General features: G+C 49.0%; 1 protein-coding gene across 7 annotated transcripts in view; it reads right to left on the minus strand.

The window, feature by feature from the left end:
- The window catches only part of PITPNM2 (phosphatidylinositol transfer protein membrane associated 2), a 133992-nt gene that overhangs the window by 72594 nt on the left and 38807 nt on the right, over positions 1 to 22591 (minus strand). The window contains exon 1 of one of the 7 annotated variants that reach the window (XM_035340861.1): positions 14348 to 14488. The exons of the other annotated variants lie outside the window; for them this stretch is intronic. The gene's annotated coding sequence lies outside the window, so the exon portion shown is untranslated. Of the gene's footprint in view, positions 1 to 14347; positions 14489 to 22591 lie in introns of those variants that run through there. 7 annotated transcript variants of the gene reach the window in all.

A 22591-nucleotide genomic window follows, 5' to 3' on the forward strand; every position in this document is an offset into this window, starting at 1 on the left:
GCGCCTACCTGACCTGCGGCAAGGGCTGCGCTGCTGCAGGGCACAACCCACCACGCCGACCAGCCCAGCCTCACAACTGCTGGCCCCATCCAGCTGCTGTCTGACGGCGAGGGTCTCCTCATTTGGGAAGGAGTGACGCTCTCTGTGGGATCGGCTGGAGCAGGGCTGTCTCCTCCGACCACAGGAATGACCACCGCTACGTAAAGGTCAAGGGGAAAGGAGTTTGTGAGGGCTTTCCAGGCAGATGAATATTGAGTGTTTGTGCTTTATCATCCCCTCTTCTCCACCCTGCTGAAGTGATCACCCTGCGCAGGCTGGCTGAAAGGTTAAAAAAATAAATAAAATCTATTTTGTGGCTATTTGTGGCTGCCATTATTCGCAATAACACTCAACGCTGCACGCAGAACTCTCCCTCACATACACGCACGTGTGCAATATATAAACTGAAGAGACAGAACGAGAGGCTTTTTTTAAATCAGCAGTTTTCAGTTTTAGCACTCCGGTCATATCTGCTGACTGGCAGCTACGCAGATTTAAAAATTCATCAGGCCTTGAAAAAAAAATAAATTAAAAGTTAAAGTTCCTTAAAAGTTCACGGCTCATGCTATTACTGATTGAAGGATACCGTGTCGGTAAGTAATGTTCTTTGTAATCATTCATCTTAATCATCCATCTCATCTGTCACATCTTTTTTAAATAGAAGTTTTCTATGCAGATGCTTACGCACCCGAGTTTCAAGACTGAGATTAGGTCACGTCCAGGAGCGAAGGAGAAGCTAGTGAACATTTATTTGCCCGCATCGCAACAGCATCACCCAGCCCTGGGAGCCCAGGGTTCCTGCCCTGGCTCCACCGTGTCCGGCCATAGCCTGCAATGCAGTCAGGAAAAAAAGGGAAAGGGGGTAAATAAAATAAAAAAGGAGGAGGAGGTAATTGCAAGCATGTCTGGAGAACAATTTTCCTTAGGTGGAAGCTTCAGGGCAAGCTCACCAAGATATTCCAAATGCAGGTAGCAAAGGGCTGAGGACAAAACGCTGCTCGAAAAGGAAGGCACAGAGAGTGAACACAACTCGCATTTACAGTACTTAATCTTTTTTCCATTATTAGATACAATTTGACGTCACTTATAGAATTTAAGAGCTCATTGTAAAGCAGACGTTTATTACAACAGAAGGATGGAATCGGTCCAAATGCAATATAGCTACACTGGAGCTATTAAATCTTGTTATAGTTCACTGGGCAGCCAAATACTAGCTTGGAGCAATGAGAGGGAAAAAGAAAAAAAAATCATCACACCACACCAAAGCACCTACACACCCCTTTTTCTCCTTAAATATTCAATGATATTGGACTGTCTCTTCATATTTTCCATTCTTGTTACTTTTTAAACATTTGGGGAGAAGCACAAACCTGACTCCCTCCCTTCAGCCTTACAAGCGATGCTGCAGTGGTGCTCAGCAGCCAGCCCTCTACTCACATGCTGACTTCAAGGGGACCAGGTGAAGTCCATCAGCAGAACTTTGGCTGGAAAATTAATGTTTCAAGTCATGCCATGCCTGGAGGTTATGCAATAATGAACTAATAAAGAAGCCATTAAAAGGACTAATATGCACAGTGAAGTCACCGATGAGTTCGGAGGGAAAGACAAACCAGTCTCTAATCCTTTTGCTGATGGTGAGGGATAAAGCTGAATATTAAAAAGAATAGAAATTAAAGGTTAAAAGTTTCCAAGTAGTCTCTGTGCTCTGCACAAACAGGGCAGCTGCAAAACCCCGAGTCCGGTGGCCTTGCGCAGAGCCAGGCTCCTCCATTCGGCTGAGCTGCAGAACCTGGGCAGACCCTGCCTTTCCCTGGCTGCTCCGAGCCCAAGTCCCTCACTGTCACCTGCTGAAAATAGGCAGAGATTACACACACGCATGTAAATAGAGATGTGTCATAGAGATTTTATATGTGTATGTATATATAGACACGCACATGTACACACACACTTACAGAAACAAAAATAAAAGCACTGACGATGTGATAACTGCAATGTGTTGGCTGAAAACAGACTGCAAATTGCTGGGGTGGGATAAAATACTGTAAAGGAAAATCTATGCAATGCTACAGGCATACAGTGATGGACAGTATTTGGCTTTTATTTAGGACACATCCATTAGCTGAAGGCCACTGCCATGCAGAAGTCTGGGCACTCTATGGACAGCGGCGGCAGGGAGATGGGGTGCTGGCCAAGTTAAATAATAAAAATAAAATTAAATGCCAAACATGTCTAATTTCTAAGACAGCCCTGGGAGATGGTTGCATTTACACTTCACACCTGTGTTTGCTACAGTCTCTCTTCCTGAAGGAATTGATGAGAGTGAACAGAGAAAGCACTTGGCACAGTCTCCACTGGTTGTTCAAGACCTCGCTTGGATTAAAGGAAGTGAAAGAAAAGCCAAGAACAAGCCCAGACATAACCACGCTCTTCACGATCCACGGAACACCCCTGTCACCTAGCTCACAGAAGTGCTGGCAGCAGCATGACACAGAAGTTTACCCAGGAGAAAGACAAAGGATGAACCAGAGTCAAGGGACGACCTCACCTATCTAACTCGAGCCATCATCCACCTCTCTCTCCATTAGCTGCTGCATCAGAAATTGCATTAACACTACAACATACCCTTTTTTCTTTTTTTTATAATTACATTATTATAATGGCAAGAGCAGGAAGTCACGAGAGCTCCTGCTCTGTCATCTTAGCAGTCACCAAGCAGGCAAATAATTTCAAGGGTAAGAAGTTCTGGGAGCAGCCAGGCTGACGTGCAAGAGCTCTGCAAACCTCTGGTGCGCAGCCCCCCAGAAGGTGCTCAGGAGGAGCACAAGCCTACCGTGCTCAGACCTGCTTTGAAAACAAGTGGTTTTACAGCTAGAGCTGCTCAGGAACTGGGTCGGTTTCTCTAAAAAAAAGAAAAAAATCTGTGAATGAATAAATACACTTCAAGCTGCAGAACCAAGGAGTCTCAGTCTGCAGATTATTTACAGATGTAAAAGGCTTTCGCTGCCTAACTTAAGTTATCCTCACTACAGTTCATGCCTCTCTTTTTGTGCCAGTCTCAGGAGAGGTTAACTATTCTTCTGCAGTTCCCATTTTCATATTGAAACAATATATGCCTCTCTCCCTCGTCTTTCTTCTGAATTACAAACTTCCAGTCTCTCCTCAAGGGTCACATTTTCCAGCCCTCTTCTGATCCTTCTGCTTCTTCACCCCTCCTCCCACTGATCCACCACCATGGCACACCTGAAGAAAAAGGGTAACTTTTCTTTCATACATCTTTCATATGACTCTTGCTCATATATATTCCTGCATGACATTATTTGCCAATGGCATAAAGCAGCTGATGGCCACTCAGTCCAAACCCCATTGCAGCCTCATCTCCTCTCCTGCAGAAAGGCGACCACACCAGTCATTACCCGTTAGACAGTTTATTCACGGGTCTTTGCACTCATTTTACCAAATTACAGCCCATTTCAGACGATTGCTCAAGGTTAGTTTGAATTTTTATCCTGTCCTCCAAATATCTGCAGACCCACTAAAGCTGACTTTGCGACACAAGAAGTCTATTTCCAATTTTGGGATTTGAGTCGGACAGACCCCAAACCGCTTCCTTTGTAGCTCTCTAGCACACTGAAAGGGGACATCAACCACAACTCCAATTTTTCAGTAGTTACAGTCTAGATGGAAATAACATTTTATTACCTCACTTATGCAAATATCATGTGGAAAAGGGAATGAACATTCATAGCTGGTTTTAAAAGACTATTTTGTAGAGGGAACACTGTATGATTGCAAAGCCAGTGTTATAGCACCATAATATTTCATGCTGGTTTCATTAGGCTGAGATTTGCCTTGCCTAGAGGCAAGATAGGGAAAGAGAAAATAAGTCCTACTCCATCAGAGGAAACTTGGAATGACACCTAAATCCTTGCACAAGAAGCCAGACAAACACAGCAGTGAAGGTTGATGAACAATGCTGCAACTGAGATGGAAAGAAAGAGGCCATTTTGCACAAGAGGGGTAAATGTTTAATATCTCTATTGCTTCTTTCACCCATAACATCAATAGATTAACACTGTTTCTGTGGCTGTGTAATTTCTTTGGAGTTTTGATGTTGGAAATAATTACACTAAATATTTCATAAGTGCCTTTGAAAGTTTTTTGGTTAATAAAGAAAAAAGAATTGCTAGCTGCTCTCAGATTGCAGCAGGATAATGAAGGTGCACAGATAATCAATAACCATTTTCAGTTCATTATTCAGCACATTTTGGGCTGGTGCTATTTCTTTCCCTCTACCATTCCGCATCCCACATGCGGAGTGACGGAGCATTTTTAAACCATTAGATCTTACCGCTTTTGAAAAGCATTCTTAATGCTAACCACAACGTGGAACCCCCAGCCTCTAATAACGCCTACAAAATTTATAGCTTTCCAGGGTGCTTTCAGCTGAGCAGATTGCAAGCTGGGGCAGAGGAGGCCAAACTGAACTACTTGACGGATTGGAGGAGTTTCTTCTTTGGCATAGATAACAAATTGCTGCATTTCTTCAGCAACTCCCAAGTGCATACCAGCCCAGACTGGATTGTGCATTAGGTCCCCTTTCAATTTGGGTAATTTCTGTTGCTTATCCCTCAACTTTTTAATAAGATGAAAGAAAGGCGAAGTTTCTGTTCTTTTAAGTCACTTCACTAGTCCCTACATAGAGCAAAAATACTCACTCATATTTAACTTGTGTTATCGCTTGGCTACCCAGGGCCATCATGGGGCCGGGCCCTTTTCCTTGGCCCCCCATCCAGCTGCTGCATTGGGACCACACTTGCACCTCCATAAACCTCGGGGTTTTGAAGGTGTTCCTTGGAGCTGGGCCAATATCTGCCAGGAAGAGAAATGCCATCGCCTTGCTGCTGGAAGGGACTGAGCAGAGTCACAGCTCCAGCCCAGCAGCCAGCAGGTCTGACTGAGGAGAGCGCCATTTCTGCGTGCCGCTGAGGAGACACAACGCCGTCATGCGAGGAGTAAATCAGGAGCCTTCTGGCAGAAGGAGAAAGTCCTGCCTTCCTGCTGACCTGCCTTCCCATCGGAGAACACGCATTTGCTAAGCTCAGGCAGTATTAAAGCCCTAAAAGAGGGCAGCTTTTCCCAAGGATTACACACTCCTGGGCACTACAGCTATTAAAATCCAAGCCTGGCCTAAGCAGCCTTGATTGCTAACAGCAACGTGAAGAATTATTTTCCATCAGGCATCCAGGGGCGATCTCCAGGCAAGATTCTCCACAGAGGGGAATTTGCCATTGCATAATGGCAAAGGACAATTCCTGGTGCTGGTTCTGCCCCGAACAGCCCAGTGACTGACTGACTGCTGGAGCGCTGCTGGCTGCCGACATTTCCCTGCGCTGCCGCCCCGTCACCCCCGAGCAATAAGGCCCACAGCACCCGTGGTCACCATCCCAGAGCCAAAGCCATCATCCTGGACACCACCGTGCCTCCTTCACCTCGGGAGGTGAGAGGCCGCGAGTCCAGATGGAGGCCTGCGGCTCCATTTCTACTTCTCAGCAGCTGGGGGGGCTCCACTGGCTTCTCCCAAACCAGGGTCCCTGCGACAGCCATCGCTATGAGAGACCCCAGCGACACTTCCAAGCATTAACCCGCGTGTCCAGCCTCCCCTGGGAACAGCCAGCCACGCTCCACCCCCAAAAACCACCGAGGGACATGCCGTGAGCACTTAAAATATAGCCAGAACTGGAAACCGAATCTGGGACTTGGGAAGGAGAAAGGCACACGGATGAATCCATTGGACCACATTCACTTGCTGAGAGGATAAGCAAAGAGAAATGAAGCAATGTTTCAGAAAATTCTCTCCTTAAGAAAAATCAAAACCTCTTGATTTTACAGAGTGGAGTTAAATTGGAATCTGCCCGAGATAGCAGCATCCTCAGTGTAACCTTCAAAATCCCCTAAGATCTTGATTTATTAGTTTAGCTAGAAACTTGAGGGGAAAAAAAAAAAAACAAAACACAAAACTATTTATTGGTGCCTTCTTTTTTTTCTTTTAAATAACCAAGCTTTCATGGCAAAGAAATGAAAGTGGACACTTTTACAGACACAATGCAGGAGGCAAATTGAACATGTTCTTTGCAGTCAGATACAGCTGGGCAGACAAGATGACAAAAAATGACAAAAAACTGCGGTACGGCATTGGAAGGGAAAATAAAAGCCAACTAACAGCTACACCTTCCATGCAAGAAAACCTTGGGGATGAAAATTAAAAAGCACCCACAAGAGATACCTGCAAAGCATTTAAAGTGCTAGTTTAAAACAAACAACAGCAAAAAAAAAACAAACACATTTGTCTTCACCTACTTGCTATGTTTTGCTTTTTTAATCACCCCTTTTTCTCTGACCACCTTCTCAACAGCCGTGCTATTTCTCCACCGCCACAGCCATCCATCTTCTGATTCCCTACAACACAGAGAAACCTTCACAAACCTCAAGGCAGAGGACACCTGCAGGAAGGCCGATCATAATAAAACACCCAGGTGCTGAGACAGAATTGGACCAGTGGAGGCTGATTACACCGCCGAGTGACATTGTCCCTCCCAGGAGGGAAGCCAGCTGCACCTTTGTATATTTAACTTCTGCATGAGCTTTTCTGAGCACAAAGTACAGCGTGTTTCTACAGAATACTTATAAACTCTCCTCTGATTAAACCCGGGGCCGGCTATACAGCCTTGCGCTTGTTTGGATTTCTCGACATGCAATTCAATTACTATTCCTGTCATTTTGCAGACTCGTTGTGAAACAAAATCCAATATAACAGGGCAAGAAAATGGCACTGTGGAAGGAACATGAGCACCTCCAGCCAGTCCGGACACCCGTGGGCTGAACTCCCCCTGGCTGGGAGCTGCCCAGAGGGTTTTCTGCTGCTGCTGCTGTGAAGTGGAGGGAAATTGCAAGAGGGGCAAAAAGCAGGGAATTCACTACAAGCCAAAGACACTGAGCACTGCTACAGAGACAAATGGAGGTATGAAGGTAAATTCTGGCTAGAAAAAAAGCTAGGAGCAAGTATCATTATCCCTCATCTGTCGGGAGCTACAGAGAGAAGTGGTCTGGCCCAACATTCGTAAGAAAATTAGTGAGAGCCAATTCAGGAGTTTCTGGGTTCTGTAAACACTTCCTTTTTCCCCTTTTAAATAAAAGGGGGAGTCAGAGAGCTCAAATAAATCGAGTTTTGCTGATAACTGGCATAATTCTGCAAGACTAAAGTAAAGACTAAAGCCCACCAGCTGCAGGGAAGTGCCTGGAAGCCTCAAAAACTTTTCTTTTTAGAAAGATGAAAAGCAGATAACAAGCACAATCCATGAGCTTGACTCAGTCACTTGAATGCAGCCTGCCACAGCCTGTGGCTTCATGGCCCTCAGGACAAGCACGGCCACAACTGCATCCCTCCCTTTCCTACAAGGGCTACAAATATCCTCAGAGTTTCTACAAATGTCAAGGAATGAAACCAGCCAGGATGAAAAGATGGTTAAACCCTCACTTCAAGCAGCATCCTCACAGAAGCTTATGCAAATAATCCTTGCTGTGGATAATGTTATCAGACATAATTAAGTTCTGCTCTGAACCCAACAGGGACATGAACATCTTGGGAATCACAGAAGCTAACTTTTCAGTCGTCAAATCCACACAACAGAACTCTGAAGCAATTCCTGCCTCCTGCTTTTAGCCTTTTATTCTGGCCTGTTCAGCCGAAGAACTCCTCCCCATAGCCTCTCCCCACTCTCCTGAGTTTCAAAACTCCAAGGTCTGAGTTTACTCAGACTCCTCTCATGGAAACAATGCTATTTTCTAAGGAGAATTTCTGGATGTACCAGAGCATTCAACTGCCCAAGACCACATATTGTGGTTTCAGTACAACAATAAGAGCAGAGAATCTTCCCAAGGGCAGATTTTCATGTTCCTTGAGGACTTGTGTGGAATTCTGTGTGGTTTAATTCCTCAAATTAAACTTGATTTCAATTGTCTTCTCCGACCAAAAATTAAACCTCACAAGTCAATCATGGTGCCCTACAACAAAGGGTCATTCTGTGCCCATGGGACAAAGGAAAGCTACTTAATGAGGACCAAAGCTAAAAATCTGTTTCCTGACCTGCAAGGCCAATTCAAATAAAGTCTTCTCCTCTGTTCCCCATCAAATATCCAAATTGTGTCTGGAATGTCCTTTTTTTTTTTTTAAAGTGTTCTTTATATGAAAGAATTACAAAAACAAGTCCAGAAAAAAAGAAGTCCACGAAGGTTTATGGCACAACGTTTTCCTTTTCATTAGAAGTAACATGCGATGAAAACCTTGCTCAAACCTGACAACAGCTGAGGAGGCAGAGCAGAGAGCAGAAAGTGTCAAATCCCATCAGTTCAGATTTCAGGAACAGCTCTGAAGGCCTTGACTGCCTCGTGCATAGATCCTCTCTCCTTAAACCCCTCCCAGCCCCATCAAGGCAGGCACACTCATCAGGTTGTCTCATCTGACTGGTGCAGTTTCCAGTCTTGGCTGTACAATTCTTGCTCCAGTCTGGCCCACTGTTTTACGCCTTGAGAATTTCTCATCCTCACTATTTCGGCTTTGTGTGTCAGCTGTCAGCTAGCAGGAGCGCTGCACGGCTTTTGCGAGAGCCTCACATGCCCTTCGTTAAAGGGCATTACAGCTGTATTTATATCTGACATAAATCTGCTTTGTAAACAGTGACCTGATTCAGGATCTGGACTTTCTTAGACCGCGACATCAGGAGCGCACGTGTGCTGGCCCCTAACGGGCAGCACCAGACCTGCCTGGTCCCAGGAGTAGGCACTGCCCACCTCCAGCAGCGGCCGCTTTGCTTTGCTGCAGTTCTGCTACCTTCCTGCTCTGCCCACCTTCCTCGCTCACTGTGAACGTGATGGGATCTAGGAGAGGAGCCAAGGGGCTTGAAGATGTCAGCTTTGGTCACAACACGGCACAAAGAAAAGGGGAAAGAGAAGAGAGGATGATTATCCTGAGCAGTAACAGTGACCTACACGTTACAGATAATGCAAGTGTCCGAGGGACAGTTAAGTTTGGGCAGTTTAGACCAAAACACACTGCAAGTGCTGTCTCACCATCTGACCAGAAATAAGTAGCTGAACTGAAAATCAGAGCCGTGCTCTCACTCCAGGCACCAGCCTGTTTTCTCATCTCATTTCTATTTGCTGCCAATTCAAAACGCTATGACAAAAATGTCAGCTCATTAGTCTTGTTCTTAGAAGTCTTAAGCTCTTATATATGAAGTTGGTATTATCAACAGAGTCCATAAATTGCAGCTAAAGTCCATAAAGGAAGCAGTCATGACATAACCCCAATTTAATCTGAATCAAGCTGCTACAGTCAAAGAAGTGTTTTCCACAATGGTAATTAATTTTTAAAAGAATGGATGAAAGGGGCTCTCAATTAATAGAATACGGAGACAAGCTAGAGACGATTGTCCATTTTACTAATACTGCAATTTAACAGCTATTCAGCATCTAATAACTTCTCATTAAAAGTCAACCCTCCCCTTTTTCCAGCAGATTAGCTACCCATTTGTCAAACACAATACAGCCTCATTAGCCTAAAAGTTCATTTTCTGCTTTCCCACAGATTTGCTTTTATTTTACTGGTATCAGTAAGCTAAAATCCTGAATGACAGCAAAGTCCAGAAACCAATAAGACAAACACTTCCTTTGTTTTTCACAAGTTCTGGCTTGGATTTTGGATGTCACGCTCCCAGCAACTCCAACTGCAACACCACATACAAGCAGCTGGAGCAAGAGCCAGGTAGGAAACCCCTGGGCCCTCTTACACAGCACACAAGGCAAAGGCATGTCCAGAGGCCGGAGCTCACCTGAAAGAGGAGACTAGGGCTGCCTTTTCCCAACACCATTTCCACCCGAGGAACTGCCCAGTAGCACTGCACAGCCCGTCTGGAACTGGAGGGTATAGTTGAAAAGGGGACATAAAGCAATTTCTGCTTTTACCAGAGCTTTCAGTTGCCATTACCTTGAATTTTCATATTAAGGATGTTCCTCACCTATATAACACAGATGTGGATGCGTTGTTCTGGGGGGGTTGTTTTAACCACCACTGATGCTCCACAGACCTTGCAGCAGGGCGGGCTGGCAGCAGGATAACTCCTAGCAGTCAGAGCTCAGGCAGGACGGCAGCCACAGCCCTGTGGTACGGCACCAGCACCTCCATCAGCACCTTTAGGGAAATGTATACCTCGACATTGTGGGGACTGTTAGTGTTAGGTTAGAGGTTGGACTCGATGATCTTGAGGTTTCTTCCAACCTAGAAATTCTGTGATTCTGTGATTCTGTGACATACCACGAACACAGGCAGGAGACACATTAGCAGAGAAAAGCTCCTGCCAGGGCAACCCTAAAATAAATAACAACAAGAAAAAGCCCCCCCCCACCGTGACGCCAGCGGGGAGGACTGGGCTCTGTCGAGGAAGGCACCACACAAGAAGAGTACGGCCACACAGCCGCGCGCGGTGGCTGGGCGCGTTATTGAGACCTAAGACCTCAGCGCAGAAAGAATCCATCTGCACGGATTTCACCGCAGGATCAGAGCTCCAGGAAGACCCTATAAAAGATAACAGAAACTGAAAGAGGTTACAACTAAGGCTAATACCACCCAAAAGCTAGAGCAAACAAAAACATTCCAGTCTATCGGCTTTATCTGCAAAAACGATTCAGCTATGCTTAAGGCTGTAACAGCCATACGCACGGGCTTCAATACAAGGGACACCTTTCCCCCAGCTCCTGCTGTTGTAATTCGAAGGAACGGATCCAGACATCAGCAGAAGGGGAAGTTCAGGATATATACAGCATCGGTTTCCAAGAGAATATTTCTCGTGTTACGTGAGACCAACATTTTTAGCCAACTTGGCAGAAAATAGACAAGCTGCAAAGCTATCCTAAAAATACCAGTCCTGCTAATTACAAGAAGGAAAAGCAAAGCATAAGCAGCGGCAGCACTAACAATCCCTACTTTTAGTGACACCCTGCTAACAATTTTTTTTTCCTAAATCCGCACTGTTTCTAAAAGATCATCTCAGTTGCTCGGGTGCGCAATAGATGTTTCTCGTTTTATGTCATGCAATTGAGACAAGCCAAGCTCATCTCCGACTGACTTATGGCTTCATCTGTGTGATTTACTAACGTGGTTGTCCTCCTCCACCTCTCCTCAGCACACTGAATATTTGTTTTCATATTCTGGAATTCAGCTGCACCCAACAGGAACCTTTGCAACACACCCCCAGGTGCAGGCAGGGCACCAAGCCACCAAGAAATGCTGGAGGGAGATCAGGGAAAAAAAGAGAAAAATCACCAATCACCAGCTCCACGATCCATCTCATCGGGCAGGGTGTCTGAGAGCAGTACGATAACTCACCCGAGCAGTTACTTGTGTTCTCCCTGCCCATAGAGGAAGTTTTTCCCAAACCCCAGCCTGCTGGAGGCAGCCTTACATCTCAGCGTAACGCGACAAAGCTCCCTCTCCTACCAGGAGCAGGGACGCTGTCTGAGGGACTGCACGCCAGCTGGAAGGAAAGGGGATCACAGCATCGTGATCTGTGAACTGAAGAACTTTGGAGCTGAGGGGCAGGTCTTCGGCTCGCCCAGACCGACCTCTCCAGCAGGGTCTGTGCAGCCGTGGCACCTTGTGGCTGAGAAGCTGGCCCACGTCTCTGACCCCTGTTGGAGGCACTTCCTTGCAAAAACAAAGCAAGGGGAAAAAAACAGTGGCAGGAAGGAGCAGAAAAGAGTAGTTTGAAGTTGCTGACCTCACGCCTCCCCAAGAAGCACGCGGTACAAGGTCCTAACCACCCTCCTCGCTGCTCTTCCCCTGAAGATAAGTGCTGGAGACCACAGGCCATATGCCCTTCCAGTCGTTCACCACAACTTCAGTGTAATTATACAGAGAACAGATCACAGAAGAAAGCAGAAAAATATTAAGAGAGCATCAGCTGGAACCCTCTTATCCTCTGCTCTCCCACTAAAGCACGAGCTTTTGCCAAAGAGCAGCTCCCCCTCCTTCCTCAGGACAGCACCAGCCAGCCTCGGAGTTTTTAATAAACTGATAAAGATCAAAAGCCTCCAAAAGTTTGTAAAAAGCTTAACATCTTAGCCCGGGCTGGAGGCGTGCTGGTGACAGCCCGAAGCACAAGCCAGAGCAAACTCGGGCCCGTGCTCCTGCGCTGAGGGTTGGCAGCGCTCGCAGGGGTCTACGGCTGCGAAAGAAAACTTATTTTTGTCCCTGAAATCAGCAAGGGTGACTCACAATAGGCTCAGGGAGCCTCGCTGATGAGTTTTTTTTGTTATGCAGTCACTTTTCACCCTTAATTTTCAAAAATACTTTGAGCGACAATAACGACAATAGAGCATAATAGCCACAATTAGCTAGCGTGAGAGAAAACTTCCAAGTTCCAACCTAACCAGAATTACTGCTTCTAAACAGGCCTCGCAAATGAGTAACGCCGTCAATCCCAGTTGAGCACTGAAGCTAGAGGAGAACCATCTCAGGGGACGGTCCGTCACCTTCTGCACGTTCAGCAGCACGGTCCCGACAGCGCTGGCAGCAGAGAGCAGAGCTCAGGCGGCCGCTCTGAGGGCGATTTACTGCTGAATAAACCACTGGAAGCATCTCCAGCTTACCAGCTAAGTGGGTCTGACTGGACCAAAATCAAACAATTTGCTGCCTTCTCGAGCACAGGTTAATGTGTTTTTTTCTTTCCAGCAGGACTAAGAAGGTGGAAAGCACACGGGCAAGCTTTGAAAATGACTCGCCGACCGACGGCTCAACATGCACCTTTCGGGAAGCCTTCCCTCGCACGTTTTACACAACCCAAACCGCTCACTTAAAAGGACTGAAGGCACCAGCAACACTGAGAAGCCGATGCAAGATTTGCTCCATCAACTTGTGTCGTCAGAGGGTAGAGAAAGGGAAGGAGCAAGAGTGTGCAAGCAAAGAGACAACTACGTGGATGTTATTTCAGCGTTTCTTTCACCTGCGCTTCTCCCTGGCCACAGCAAAGGCCAAACCCCCCCCCAGCCCCAGGGCTGTCCCCAAATCTGCGTGCTCCCCCCCAGGCAAGTGCTAGCTGACCACCAGCGCGGACCCTCTCGGGTTCAGTGACAACGGTCAAAGGTTTGAGCGCCCCATACGAGCAGGCTCGTGAAGGCAGCAGTCGAGTTTAGGACAACCACCTCCGCTTCTCAAAGCGCCAAAGTTGGCCAGAATCTTTATTTAGGACTAAAGTCCAGTAGCTTTCCTCTGAAGAGGGGATAACATGGAAACTATTCCTGCAGAGTTTATTTTGAGCTGGAAATATTTTCCAGTTTCATGTTGACAAGCTGGGATTCGAGCCGTGCTGTGTTACGGATCAACGACTGGATTTCCAAGGCCTGACACGGGGAAAAGCAGAGAAAGCTGCATTTTGCTCTTTAAGGTGCTTGTTCCTGCAAGAAATTTTACGCTTTCAGAATAAGGTCATATGCTCCTGCAGCACAAAAGGGCCCAAAAACCAGACCACAGCTGATGCTAGCTATCATCCCAGGTAAACTGTGATAATCAGATCAGCCAAATCCTTATACGCTGACCGTATCTAAAGGGGAAGGAAACAATTTTCTCAGATTCCTCCCCCTGGCAATCACCTCAGAGATTTTCCAAACAACCGAGCAGCGTCAGCCTCCCGAACGCTTCCCAGTGCTGAGCTCCTCTGGGACTCAGAGACAAATTCCTTCAGCCCTGCTGGAAGCCCGGGTCAGCCTGCCACATCTACTGGAGAAAACGCTTTGCTAGAAGGACGCGGTAAAAGCATGCATTAAAACCTCTCGTTTTATCCACACCTCCTGCGATGCCTTCCAAGAGCATTCCTGCGAGCGGCGACAGAAACCCCCCGGGGGAAAACCTTCCACTCCTCACCCAAAGCAACGAGGGGCGGTTGCAAGAGCAGGAGGGACGGTTTGCTGTGTCTCTCCAGCACCTTCCCTCCCTAGTGGCCCAACACACCTCTCTTCGGAGGTGCTGCCAGCCTGAGGGCACCCAGGGAGAAAGCCAGTGAGCACGAGGAGGTTTTGAAGGTCCAACGCAAAGGAACAGAGCGAGCTGCACAGCACAGCACTGGCACCAACGGCACGTCTCCGAAATCCCACCTGGGCTGCTTATTCGGGCTGTGAGGTACCCACGGACCAACGCTAATTACCACTTATCCTCTTACTCAAAGTGAAAGGGGTTAATTAACCGAATGCGTACGCGTACCTTCGGAGCTCAGTCCCGGCAGCTGGAGGCACCTGGGTGCTCTGCCACCCCCACTCCTTGGAAGCAGCTCCCCGAGGGGGCATGGAGGACGAGCGCACGCAGTTACAGCAGCAGCGAGCAGGGCACTTGTGGCCCTTCAGCTGGGAAGGCGATGAAAAGCCTCGCTCGACACGGGACCATCAGCTAGAGGATACCACGTGCATTATTTTTTTTTGTGTGTGAACAGGAAGTTGCTGCTTTGCTGGAACACAAGGTGCTTCGTTTTTCCCCTGTAACACACCCCTGTTCCTGCAGGCAGAGCTCAAATACCTCCGGCTGCCCAGCTCGCTGCTCTCTGTTGAGAAATGCTGTCAAAGGGACTGCTGGGACTCGAACTAGAGGTATCGGAAAGAAATGCCCTCAGTTTTTATTTTTAAATGCATTTAGCTTTTTGCAGAGAGCTAAGAACTCTCCCTCCGCTCCCTTAGATGTTTTGGCATGTAGCAGTTCTGCAAAAGGTGGCTGAGACAAACCTTTCCCTCGACAGAAACGCGCTGCTCGGGGTCAGCCACGCGGGTCCCTCTCCTCTTCATCTCCTCAGCACAGCAGCGCCCTCCATAGCAGGCATCAGCATCAGGGGCTGCGGAGCCCAGCGACCATCCCCGAGCTGCTTTTTGGCTCACCCTTCTCAACCCGGCGGGATGGAGGAGGCATCTGGTCCGGACCGCAGCCTGTAAGTGGCACCCCCGGTTCCTGTGACCTTAGGCACTCCGAACGTTAATGTCACGCACCCTCCGCCCCTTGCCCGAAGCATGATTCAGGCACAAATTTAGCACAAGCTAAGCAATTCAGAGAGTGACTGTGCTGCAGTCAGGAGGGTTACTACACACCACCCAAACCCATGACATTTCCATAGAAACCACAGCGGGAAAGAGAAAAGCCTCAAAGAGCTGACAAGAGAAAAACACTTGGTGAAGTAATTCTGGAGGGAGAAACACACACGTGCGAGGTCCTCCCTGGCTCTCCAGCAGAGCGGGCACTCAGAGGTAAGAGCTAGCATCACCCCGATGCCAACAACACTTGGTGGGCCCCACTTGCCACCACTACACGTCCCTGATGCAGAGGCTGACCCCCCAGAGCATAACGCGGCAGAAGAGGAGAACATTTGGCTTTTCAAAAAGCATCAGATCAAAGCCGAAGGAGTCCTGGTTTTCACGACTTCAGTTAGTAAGAGCAGTGCCACACTTTGTTCAGCGTGCCATTAATTTCCTCCAGGCTCCGGTCCCTCCCGCCGTCTGATGGGAATAACCACGCGTACCCCGCGGGGAGGTTTCAGAGGACACTTGCTGAGCATCCCAGGTAGCGCTCCCTGTTATCTGCAGGGGTATTTTTGCTGTGAATGTGTCACCAAACGTAAAGGAACTTCCTTAACTTTTCCCAAGATCGGGTAAAGTCTTCCAGAATATTTGTGGGATTGGTTACGCAAATAGATACTGGGGAAAGTGTAACGGAAGCAACTGATTCTTTTGGTCAAACATCCTCCCTGCTGAGAGCAGGGATACAATGAAATTACAAAATACCATTGCTACCAGGCGCACACATTTTCAGCTGCAAACTAATAAGCCACTCCCAGCAAAAAATGCCTTAAGAATGTTCCATTACACACTTGCCTACTCCAGAGAAGTGTTATGTGACATCAAGGAAAAAAAAATCAGTCAAGAAAGCGATGGCTTTTAAATAATTCAGGATGTGCTCAGCAGAGTGCTCTTGTTCTGGAAACCAGTCACATTCCAGTGCTTGGCAGAAGCCAGCCGGCTCTACTGGGAGCGACGCAAACATGCAGGGAAGGAGGCTGTTTGTTCCAAACTGAATCACTCGGTGAGATGCCTGCTGCATCTCCGGCCCTTTCCAGGCAGAGGAAAAACATCCCCAGCTTGCCCGGTGCTCAGCTCAACCGACCGCACAGCCCAGCACCTTTCTACAGAAACCAGAAGGAAAAGCCACGCCGGACTCCGCGAGGTTCGCAAGCAAATCTGCAGGCGAGCATTTCCCAAAAGGTCAGGGATGTTTGGTTCAGGCTCGTTAGCTCAAAGAACAACAAGGTTGTCGCGTCGCTGTCGGCGGGACGGTACAGAAATCCCCGCGACAAACACCCTCAGCGTGCAATAAAAAGCCAAGTCGCTTACCGTGGCACCAGGCAGAGAGCTGCTCCGCTCAGACAGCGCACCTCGAATTAATGTCTCCGGCTCTGAGCAAACACGTCTTGGCTCATTTGCGACCCGCACGCCACCGAGGCTTCGCCGTTCTCTCCGCTCAGCTCGTACGAGCCTACGAACCACAGCAGGCATCGAACGGGGAGCGGCACGAGCACGCGTGCGACGTGTGCGCCTCGCTGTCCTATCGGGGCTGCGCTGCTGTGATTCAACTGCCCCCGTTCTTCCCTTTGGCAAGCCGAAGCTTCCCTGCTAGCATCCTTCACAGACAGCACATGACTTTCTGCCAGGGAAAAAAACGGGACTGCTTTTCGGGTCTTGGAAAAGACTTGAGCCCGACGGACGCGTTTTTCTCTGGAATTAGTTTCTAAAGATACACGCGAGCTGCCACTTCGTCAAAAGCAGAGCTGAAGACACTAAACAAGTCAATACATTAAATGGTTTGTCTTGTTAGAGGCTTTACAGCTATTTAATACCGAGTCCTGGTAACGGCTGCCTGTACATGTTTATTATTGTATGAGGGTCTTTAAAAAAAAGCTCTGTGTAATGGCCCAACCTCGCCTTTCAGCTGCGTAAAAATGCCATGCTCCAATCAATATCATCATCATTAGCAAGAAACTAAAAAAAGACCAGCAGAAGCTATAAAATACAGTGAATTACATTCCGCAAACAGCTTTACTGCCACCGTATCTTACAGAAATCCTATTTAAAATTCGCACGTGGAAAAAAAGAAATCAGGTATACACGAAAAAGCAAATCTGGGCAGGAGACAGAGCAAACACGCTGTGTTCTCTGATGAGGGGGATGATAAAAGCAGAATGGTAAACTCCGAGCTGACCTTTAGGGGTCAGTCACATTTTCCATGTGCTGTTAAATATCGCTCGCAAAGGCGGGGGGGCAGCGGGGGGAAATCAATTCAGAAAGAAAGGAATAATCTGCGGTGTGTGCACGGAGCAGCCAGCGAGAAGCTGTTACTTCGCAAACCAGAGCGAGTTGCCCATCGCTCCTCCGGACCAGGAGAAAGCTTCGCGTCCCTCCGCCGATGTGCTGGCACGTGAAGGTTTCACACACCACCGAGTCCGAGCCTCCGAAAGCAGGCAGGCGCTGCCATCACGCAGACGAACGCGTTCCTCCCTCTCCCAGCGCGGAGGCACTGACGGGCACGGAGGCTGAGTTCACAGAGCACGAGAAGAGCGTAAGCGTTTCTTCGGCCAATAAAAACAGAACTCAAAGCTGCAAATATAAACCCAACCTGGACCACGAGCCTGCTGCTTAGGGACGAGCTGTTTACCCTTCACCTTCAGCTATTTTCCCAACCAAAAGGCACTGAAGGATGCTGACACGTGCTACCCAAGTTGCTGCCGCCTCATTGCCTCGACTGAGGAGCCAAGGCTTGGACCACAAAGCCCCCCCTTCGTTATCTCACACCAGGAAGGAATCCAAAGTTTATTTATTGGGAATATCTAGTTATGACAATTTCACCTGAAATAAAAGCCTACGGGTCCGAAATGCAGATGAACTTACTCCAACTCTATTCAGCACCGCATGAAAATGCCATAAAAACTCCCCAAACCCCCCCAAAAGAGGGCAAAAAAAGCCACTGTTTTTCTGGCTGCTGGTTTCACACATGCCCGGAGCAGCCGCAGGAGCTGCCTCACCCCGCACAACCCAGGACACACTCGCTGGGTGCTCTCGGGGGGTTGCAGCCCACCTCCTTGGAGCTGCTGCGGGGCCTCGTCCCAGCCGCTTCTCTCGCCCCCGGCCATGGTTCCCTCGGTCCGACTCCTCCAGGCTGGGGCAGGTGGAAAGGAAGGAGACGGAGGCACAGTTAGGAGGAATTGGGGTGCCAGGAACCAAACCAAGCCCCAAGGCACGGGTTGTGGGGAGGCCAGCTCTTAACCGCAGTCTGAGCGGATGGTAAAGGTGGTTCTCGTTGCAAAGATGCTCTTGGATGAAAGGTCTCAATATTTAATATAGGGAAAAACCTAGCTCGAAGTTAACAAGCGAGCCGTAATTCCATTTATTCCCATTTACTTTGCTGTGCCAGGTGAGGATACCTTCCACACCCAGTTCAAAACCTCAGAAGTCCCCCTAACTTAAACCTAAAACTGGGATTCGAGACAAAACAGCCAGCTGATGCCCGTGCGCAGAGCAAATACAGCAATACCCCACTTCTCTTGGAAAAGTTGGCTTTTTCCAGGGATTTTTGCGTAACGGCACGCTGCTTTCCCTTTTACCTTTATGCCAGCTTCTCTAGAAGGAAAGCAAACAAGCCGCTGTGACTAATCCGTAGCTTTGCCAGCTGACAGAACCCATTACATTACCACACCGTGCTTTAAAAAAAAAATAAAAATGGCAATTTATTTGGGGGAGAGGAGAAAACGTGATGCTCCGGGGGATCCTGCCCTGGTCCCTCCGTGCTCCCCCTGTGACATGGCCCCAGCTGGGGGCTGGTGCTGCTCCCTCGGCCCCTGGAGCCTGCCCGGTTCGGGGACACACACCGGGCTGAAAAGCCCCGTTCAGGCACAAAACCGGCTCCCTGCGACACAGGAACCGCCACGGTAAGTTGCCATGGAGAAAAGGGAACTGCTGAAGTGTCTTCGAGGTACACGGTGCCGAGAGACATTACAGCAAAGCCAGAGGGAATACAGAAGCAAATGGGTTTAAGTGCTCCCACAAACCTGAAGCTTCCAGACAAGAAATTACCAGTAATTACTAATAATATAATTTCCATGCAGCACTCATCAGTACGAGCCAGTTCTGTCCTCACAACAAAGAGGAGCAACAAAAGCCACGAACAGTTCCCAAATTAGCTTAGGAAGATCTCTGGGATTTTTTGAACCTCCATAACCATCAAAATTGGTCTGACTGCACAAACACGATTACAACAAAGAGGCCCAGAGATTTTCTGGGCGCAGCAGCAGCAGATGCAGCTTCATCCCGCAGGCAGCGGGCGCTGAGGAAGCTCTTTCATGGGCACGACGGCCGCTGCCCCGGAGCCGCTGCTCGCCTCCCGCGCTGCTCCTCGAGCTGAGGAAGCTGTTGTTGCTCCTCTTTCACACTCGCTCCTCTATTTAGAAAATAAAAAAAGCACACACTGAACGGCAGAGGTGGCTAAGCAGACCGTACAGCCCGCAGCCCACAAGACAAAGCTCGCGGCGGAGTGAAGAGGTGCTAAGTGAGAGAGCCCAACGGGGGCTGCTGATTTTCCTCCCGTGTCTCTCCCTGTTACCCTTCAAGGCACGGCCCCGTAAGCCACGATCAGGCGCTCGCTTTGTTAAAATCCAGGCACAGCAACGCTCAACCAAAGCAATCTTCATCCGTCCGGCAGGACCTACGCGCATCAGAGACGGAACCGCTGGGATGAGAAGCCCCCACGGTGCCCGGCTGGCTCGGTGGAGCAGCTGCAGTCAGCTCACCAGCGAGGCGAAGGGGAGAGAGGTGCGGCAGGACGGAGGCGGCTCGCTCTGCTCCAGCTTCTGGCCAGGGGAAGGGGAAGAGGAATAAGAAGGGGAAGAGGAAGGGGAAGCCGCACACAGCTCGCTGTCCCCAGCCACCAGAGCAGCAGCCGGACCAGGACGAGGACGCAGCTCTCTCCAGAGACGTTTTTAGCACTCAGGGAAGGGCTGCAACTCTCCTGTACGGCTGCATCCACTCAGTTTCCAGAATCTCAAACCCTCTAATGACAACAGTTCCTGGAAGAGCACTTCTAACCGGATTAGAGGACGTCTCACAAGCACGTCCTTGGCAGCAAGAAGCCCGTGATGTGGGAAGACGCCTGACTGCGTGATCCAGGCCCTCCCTAATTCAGTTAGGTGCCCTGTCGAGCAGAGGTGAGAGGCAGGTGTTGGAAAAGCAGTCTGCACTTAAGTTCGTGGTCTGTGGGTTGTGTGCGTGCGTTTTTTTTTCTCCCACACAACCCATTTCTTTTAAGTAATGGAATGAGTTGCTGGTCTTTCGCCTTTACCAGCACCAGCTGTGCTGCAGAGAAAGGTGCAACGCTCATCTCCCATTAAAGCTGAAGCAGGGACACGGGTTTTGTTGGAGCAGGGAGGACAGAGAATGGAAGAAGCCTCATCCTACACTAACTGGGTTAGGCACGGCACAGACACGCTTGCTCAAGGAATTTCTATGCAGTGGAAGAAGAGATTTCCCACAGCGACAGCTACTTTGTACAGTTGTCCAAACCAAAACGCCCATTTGACAGGGGATTCAGCCCATCCTCGGACACGCTCGTGCTCTGAAACACGCCCTTAAGAGGAGAGTTCGTTGTTCTTTTGCATTAAGCCAAGCTGTGTTAAAATGTTTGTTTCCAATGGAAGAGGGAGACAGACACCAGGAGGAAGCAAGCTGTGTCTGAAGAGCAGAATTTCTGGCAGATGGGTCAAGAGCAGCAGCTGTGCTCACAGAAACACACGCATCTTTGCATACTTAGGGTTGCCATTTGGAAAACATCACAAAAGGCAGCCTACAGCAGGGAGAGAAGGGGCCAACAGGTGCCAGGATACACTTCTCTTGTACCGTTCCGGGGGGTGCTGCAGACGGACGGCCCGTCGGGCAGGGAAAAGGTCAGCATTAAATGCAACGAAGCTGTACTGGTTGTGGCAGTACCTGAAATACCCCGCAGAGATATGTATCTTAATTGTGGTGCCATCGACACATTGCCCGTGTCCAAGTCGAGCTGCTGCTGCTCCCAGCCAGGCTTCAATTTCCTTGGCAGCCCTCCCCGGCCCCGTGCTGCTCTCCCCGTGCACGTCAGCAGCACGTCTCTCCTCCCCCAGGGACAGGGTGGAAGTTACCTACACAGTGTGCACGGGGTGTGAACACGGAGAACAAAGTGCTCCCCTCCCAAAATGCTTCCATCAGAACAAAGAAGTGACAGGTTTTGGCCTGCGTCCTCGATGAGAAGCAGGTGGCAAGCGCAGGGATGACCAAGGAAGACTGAAGCTGAGGAGCCGGAGTCCAACAAGTCTGCAGTGCAAGAACTTGAGTTTAATTTCACCACCACCACATCCTCCTGTGCCCGCTGCACACCACTTTCTGCAGCAGGGCCAAAAAGCAGCGCCACAGAACCCCGTGAGGCAGCCACGGTCGAGGCAAAGGGCTGCTGCTGGATTTACTAACCTGTGTCACGGAAAGAGCTACAGATGCCTTATCATCGCTGAAATGTTACAGAGATAACGCGTGTGCGTGTTAGCTGCCTCCTAGAAACGCAGCTAAGGGCACTTCGGTGCTTATCCTACACTGAAAGCAGTGCATCAGATCTTTTAGGCTAACAGAAGTTCCAGGCACCCAGACGAAAATCAGAGCTTCAGCATCAGCACCACCCATTTTGAAACAGCCCGGCCTCAGCAGGCTCTCTCTAGAGCCTCCTCTCCCTCCTTCCAAGATGGTATAAATGGGTTATTTTCCGCAGGTAGGGCCAGGAAGAGCCTTGAAGGATTGGAAAGTGGTTAGAGGAGGATTGGGAAGAGCTTAGAGGAGGTGTTTTGTTGTGCAGGCACAGCCTGGTCCTCTCGCATCCCGAGGCCGGGGAGGCAGCTCTCCCCTTCCAGAGGAACCCTGCACAGGTTAACGAGCTCTCCTGCCTTCTCCCTCACAGCTCAGGGATACAGAGGAATGTCAAGGGTGATGCTGACATCTGGTACAGCAAACATGTACAGGAGGGCTGCAATAAGAGGAGGAAAGGCCTTAGAGAGGATCATGTCAGAGCTGCAGCCAGTCCTACGAGCCTTTTGTAGGTGAGAACACCGAGGATTACTCCCGAAAAATCAGCCTGATGCAAAGGAGAAAGCAGGGCAGCAGGGGGATAACTCCGTCAGCAACGCTGATTATAGAGGAAAATAAATCACCAGCCTATTGCTGGTGCCCTCAGCACCATTTCTATACCCTACTGAAAGCCTGGAAAGAACAGCAGGAGCCAGGAGAAGGAGATCACCTTGAGTTCAGCCCCGGCTGAACCCCGTTCTGCGGGACAAATCCCATAACCTGCAGGTTACCCCTTACCCCAGCCAGAGCCAGCAACCTGAGAGCTGGCAAGCACGAAAGCCTT

This window comes from Oxyura jamaicensis, chromosome 15 (genome assembly GCF_011077185.1).
Source record: "Oxyura jamaicensis isolate SHBP4307 breed ruddy duck chromosome 15, BPBGC_Ojam_1.0, whole genome shotgun sequence".
Taxonomy (NCBI): domain Eukaryota; kingdom Metazoa; phylum Chordata; class Aves; order Anseriformes; family Anatidae; genus Oxyura; species Oxyura jamaicensis.